This window comes from Phocoena phocoena, chromosome 16 (assembly GCF_963924675.1).
Source record: "Phocoena phocoena chromosome 16, mPhoPho1.1, whole genome shotgun sequence".
NCBI classification, from domain to species: Eukaryota; Metazoa; Chordata; class Mammalia; order Artiodactyla; family Phocoenidae; genus Phocoena; species Phocoena phocoena.
Genome location: NC_089234.1, coordinates 16,451,724 through 16,457,723, shown reverse-complemented (window position 1 = coordinate 16,457,723; position 6,000 = coordinate 16,451,724). Strand labels below are relative to the sequence as shown.

Genomic DNA, 6,000 nt, shown 5'->3' with positions numbered 1-6,000 from the left:
TTGGGTTGCAGACTGCAATTTCTCTCTGTGGTGGAAAAGGCCAGGGAGCTCAGTCTGGCCTCCTTTACAAAGGCACTAATCCCATTCACCAGGGCTCCACCCTCAAGATTTAAGCACCTCCCAAAGGCCCTACCTCCTAATGCCATCACTTTAGGGATTAAGTTTCAACATACGAATTGGGGGGTGGGAGTGGCACAAAAGGTCAGCCTATAGGGCAGCCATAGTGGAAATTGTGTAACTGCTTGTTTAAAATATTCAGGAATTCAGTATTCTAGCAGAAGTTAATAAATTATAATTACTCCCTTACCCTTGCCTGGGACCAGTCTTTCTTAAACGAAGAAAGTGTCCTTACCTGGTGAGATTTTACGGACAATATTGAAGTCTCAGCCCCAGAGGAGAGCAAATAAAAGACAAGATGTGGTTCTTGCCCGATGTCACACCATGAAGGTTCACTCCTTTCACTCGAGCTGTTGACAGTTTCACAGCCAACATCTCTGGTGTGAATAAAACTGTAATTTCTCCTCAGCTATTTACACCTCAGTGCGACTGTGTTCATTACCTGGTCCCCTGAGGAGTCTCGGAGAGCAAGGCCTTGGAGGCCTCAGTTGGAGGCCAAAGGTTGAAAAAGGACAAATGTGGGAGGGTGCGTGGGTGTTGCGGATGTGGGAGACGCCGGGGTGAAGTGGTGCTGGGGGGACTACACTGACTCTCCCACATTAGACCAAGTCACGGCCACGTACCCAGTGGCTGACACATGGAGGCACTCAATAAATAGTCCATGAATGATTCTGGCGCTACATCCAGGCCAGCAGGCCGTGTTAGGCACTGGGGACGCGCTCTGCAGAAAACGGAGTTAGCGTCCTGCTGCCCAAGGCTGAGAAAGGCACGCCAGGGACTCGAAGCAAGTTCTGCGAGGCGGGAGACCACGGCGGCTCCCAGCGCGGGCCCCTGGGCGACGGTAGCTCTTGCAGATGTGGGCGCCCAGTCCCCCGAGGGGCGCAACCCGCGCAAACTGGGGTCAGGGTCTGGCGGGGGAGGCGCCTTCGAGCCTTGGGAACTGGGTCCTGGAGCTGGTGTGGAGGCCGAAGGCCAGGTGTAGACGCGGGCAGCAGCGGGAGGGCAGGAGCTGGGGGCTCCGACGAGCGCCCCATCGTCCAGAGCCGCGAAGCCGGCTGGGCGCGCTCTTCAGTTCGCCTGGATGGGGAGGCCGCGTGCGGCGGGTTCGCGGAGCGCGCTTTCCGGGTCACTCGGAGAGCGGTCTTAGACCTCTGCAAACTTTGCCCAGCACGGTCTCTGGTGCCCGCGGCCAGCTTTGCTGAGGGCGCCCTCCGGCGATGGCGCGCGCGACAGTTGGCCGGCTGGGCTGGGCGCGCTCTCCCCGAAGGGGCGCGCGGTGGCCTGGTGGTCCTGCGCGCGGCCAACTTTACGGAGCCCGGGGTCCCGAGCCGGGGGCGGTATCCGCAGCCCCGCCCGCCCGGTCCGTTTCCAGCCCCGGGCGACTCCTCCCCTGGCCGCGTAGGGGCTTTTACTTTCGCTTTCGTTCGAGCGGCCGCAGACTCTCGGCTGAGAGACGGAGACGGCAGCCAGCTCTGGCCTCCCGATCGCCGGGGGAACGGTAACTTCCGCCTCTTCCGCCCGCCGCCGCCCTCCTGCCCGGCCTTCCCCCGCCTCCTTCCTCCCTTCCCACCGAGCACGGTCGGTGGGGGCCCGGTCCCTTCGGGCTAAGCTGCCCCGACGGCCGGCGCCCAACTTAGGGGAAGAAGGCTCTCCGCCACCCCCAGCATTGCCTGCTTCGTTCAGCTTGTCCTCCCTTCCCTTCTGGTCCCCGGGCTTGGGACACCCGGTACTATTCGGGATTTGGAAAAGAAGGAGGGGTGGATTTAGGAGGGCGGGAGGGGTTCATTCTCTCGCCTGGCTAACTGCGGGGGCTCCCGTGTTGACAGCCCAGGGTTCCAGTCCCAGCGTCCTTGCCCGTCAGCTGTGGGGCCTTGGCCCTCTCTGTGCTTGTCTGTGAAATGGGGATAGTGGTGGGCCCGGGCTGACGGTTGCCGCGACGATGGAATGAGGTGATTGTGGTGCATGGCAGTGCATCTGTCGGGGCTTAGCAGGCTACCCGTAAGCCGCTGTCATCTTTGTTCAGGTACCCTTGTGCACGGCTCTTGAAGATTCCTTCAGGAAGCGGAAGAAGGCAGGACTCAGGCTGCCGCCTTTCACCGTTGTATTCAACTTCGCTTTTTGGGGAGAAGTAAAATTATATGTGGGTGATTCTGAGTCATTCGCAGCCTTTTCCCTTGAACTCCTGGGCTGGCCAAGGACGTGGCCCTAACCTTAGTTTACTTACAGGCCATTTCCTCCTTTAGGGTCTATGGCCTGACCTTCATCCCAGGTAGCCAGTCACTGCCTAGGTTCATAATCCATTTCTGCTTCCTCTTAGCTCTGTGGCTTTGGGCAGGTTACATAACCTCTCTGAGAGAACTGAAGTTTCTTCTGCAAATACAGCCTCTTAGCAGTGCTGTGAGCATCAGGTGGAGTACTTCATTGCCCAGCAGAGCCCCCTCCCCCTCCAGGTGCTGGAGGTGAGCAGTGGAGGTCCCCTGGGCTGCTTCTCTTCGAGCCTTTTAGGAAGATTGTCTTCGTTGGGGCAAGAGTGAGGCACAAGTTGTATTATGTCACTTTTCAGGGGAAGCAGCTGCAATGAAGCTGGGAACTGATTTCCTACCAGATCTGTACCAGTCGCCGATTAAGCATGTATAGAAATAATCACTAGAGGAACTTTTTTTTCAGTCTCCACAAAAGCTGTTTAAAATATTAATGTGATTTTAAAATAACAGTGAGGGTTGACAGTTGAATGTTGTCTTAGTGTTGAGTTCTGTGGACAGTGGTGATAACAGGGAATACTTAGTGAACATTTAGACACCATGCTTAGCATTTTACATGCACTGTTCCACGCATCCTCATAGCCATGTGTGACTTAGGCATCACCATTCTCCCATTTTACAGATGACGAAACTCAGGCTTGGAGAGGTTGAGTACTTTGTTCAAGGTCCCATGGCTAATAGGTGGAGGCACTGATTTAAACCCCTGGTCTGTGGTTCACCATAACTGGGTTCTCAGCCTCCCTCCTAGGTCCCTTTGGTTCTGTGGTCTGTCCCATATCAACAATTTATTCGGGGCCCTGAAGGATTAAAAATTTTTTAAGTACATTTCAGTTGTGACATTTATAAAGAAATTTTGAGTGCCTGCCATGTACCTGGCACTTTTCTATAACTGGAACTATAAAAGGATGATTAAGATAATCTACAAATAAGAGTCCCAGTGGATAATAGTAATAATAATAATTAGTAGAGTGCTTACAGAGAGTGCCTGACACGGTTAATGCTTCATGTGTATTATATATTCATTTATTTAAAGAGAAGATAGATGTTTTTAACAATTGAAACAATTGAATAAGCAATATTCCCTTGAATGGCTGACTGCTCTTTGCATCCTGAGCGTTACAGAGGGGACGAATGCAAGAAAATAACGCCAGGCATGCCCTCTCCAAGTATAGCAGACTGAGATAGGCCTGCATTGTCTTGGGCTGTGAAGATAAGCAGAAATAAAAGGTCAACACCAAGTCTTGGCTTGACTGATATGATGTGACCGAGATCAGGCTCCCCACTCGGTCACCACCCTCGTTCTGGGTGAACTTGATTTCACCCAGGAATTAAGCCCAGTCTCATAGGAATAAGAAAGTCACTGAATGTTTAGCCTTACAGATTTAAGAGTAAAGCCCTAGCACTGCCTCGTTCTAGACGCACACTCTGGCAACTTGTTAGAAGGGACTCTTGCTGCCCTCCTGGACGGTAAACAGCACCAACCCAGAAAGATGCTGTAGGTTTCACACAGAAGACCCTTCTGGCCTAGTGTTTGCAGAGAAAGTTCTGGAGATCCTCCTACCACTGAGCCATAGAAATCAGCCTGCTGCTAAGTCCAAATCTCCCTCCAAAAATCTGGGGGGGACACGGGATTCAAACTGAGCCTCTCCGTCAATGAAGCATGTCAGGTGTTTAACGGGCATGCAGTTCCCTGTGCCTCCCTCAGTTCCACCCTCACTGCTTCTGCTTCTCAGACCTCAGGTCAAACATTTCCTCCCCTGAGAACCCTCCCTAATTCCTCTGGGGCTAGGTCAGGTCCCCTACTGTGGCCACAAGTTGTTCATCCTCATGGCACTGATCACGGTTGTCCATCAACATTTGTGCTGTTTATCAGTGCCTGTCTCTCAACAAGGCAGGACCAGGTCAGGTGTATCCCCGGCTCCTAGCACACAGCCGGTGCCTTGGACTTCCAGGAAATTATATCTATATATAATGGTCACATTGTTATATCATCATACTTCCTAGATTCAGTCTTTAAGATTAGCCTTAGCAAAAGACTCAAGGCTTCAACACCACATGTCGAATTTAGTGTCTTTTTCTGGTGGATTTTGTATAACATTAACTTGCTAATTTTGAAAATACGTCCGTGCTTTGCTAATAACAATCCACATTGAAAAGTAACTAAGTCTGTATAAAGGAGATGAAATAAAAATGACTGTTTTCTGCATGCCCGGACTTACACTCATCTCCTCTGGGGATGGCTTATCTCTGTGTTCAAGAAACATTTTGGGTCCTAATCAGAAAAATCTTACTGCCTCACAACTGGAAACAGGTTGGTGGCTATGATGGGGGGTTCACGATGTGTTGAGGAACAAGATAGCCATCGGACTTCTCGTTGTCTTTGTAAAGATCCGGCTACAGGATTCGCCCTTCCTCTCACTTCTCCCCTCACTGCCCAGCTCACCCCTAAACAAGCTGCAAGGTGACGTGATAATGCCTCTCAGGGCTCAAGGACACAAGGTTGGCGTTTTGCCATCTTGGATACCTCCCCCCCAGTTGGATTCCTTCTGCCCACCTCCAAAAGTCATTGCTTGTGCTCTGGGGCACGGGGGTTCTGTGAGATAGATGCCATCTTGTTTTCCAGCGGTGTGAAAACATCCCTGGGTGAGCCTGACAGGAACGCAGACCTGCAGCTGCCAACCTGGCCCACTGTGCGATTGCTCAGAGATTGAGATCGGCAGGAATTAGAGTCTGGAGAGGTTTCCCTTTGTTACTGAAGGCCAGTCCCTTTACGGGAAAGGACACAGGACTTGGTTTAGGAGAAACGACTCAAGGCTCTGCTTCTGACCAGCTGTGTCACTTAGCTAATTCTCTTCCCTCAGTGCATTTGTTTCTTCCAGCTTCCCACTCAATTAATATTTATCTAGCAAATACTTTTTTTTTAAATAAATTTATTTATTTTTACTTTTGGCTGTGTTGGGTCTTCGTTGCTGCGCGCGGGCTTTTCTCTAGTTGCGGCGAGTGGGAGCTGCTCTTCCTTGCGGTGCGCGGGCTCCTCATTGCAGTGACTTCTCTTGCTGCAGAGCACGGGCTCTAGGCACACGGGCTTCAGTAGGGCTTAGTTGCTCCGCGGCATGTGGGATCTTCCCGGACCAGGGCTCGAACCCCTGTCCCCTGCATTGGCAGGCAGATTCTTAACCCCTGCGCCACCAGGGAAGCCGGATCTAGCAAATACTTTTTGTGTGCCAGGGGCCTCTGCCATGATGAACTTACATTGTCGTGTTTGAACCAAGCAGTAAGTAGAGTGCAAGTAAACAAGGTCAATAGAAGGGCTGTAGAGGGACTGGGGGAAGGGAGGGAGTTGGTGAGGTAGGTGTAATCCAGGAGGACCTCCTGCAAAGGTGCCATTAAACTGAATTCTGAAGATTGAGAACTAGCCATCTGGGCAAAGATGGCCTATCCAGCAAACATTTGGGTGGTGACTACCAGAAAGGGAGAACCAGAAGCCCTGATGGACCCTGAAATGAGCATGGTGAGCCCAAGGATGCTAGGAGGCTGGGAGGCTGAATGGTGTGGTGGTGAGGAGTGGGTTCTCAGTGCCTGTTTGCCGGCTTCTGATCCAAGTCTAGTTTACTAGTTACTT

The 6,000-nt window shown here is 52.0% G+C and overlaps 1 protein-coding gene across 1 annotated transcript in view; it reads left to right on the top strand.

The window, feature by feature from the left end:
- The first annotated feature begins 1,263 nt into the window (after window positions 1-1,263).
- CASP7 (caspase 7) overlaps window positions 1,264-6,000 on the top strand; it is a 29,038-nt gene continuing 24,301 nt past the window's right edge. The window contains exon 1 of the mRNA XM_065894164.1: window positions 1,264-1,615. The gene's annotated coding sequence lies outside the window, so the exon portion shown is untranslated. The remainder of the gene's footprint in view (window positions 1,616-6,000) is intronic.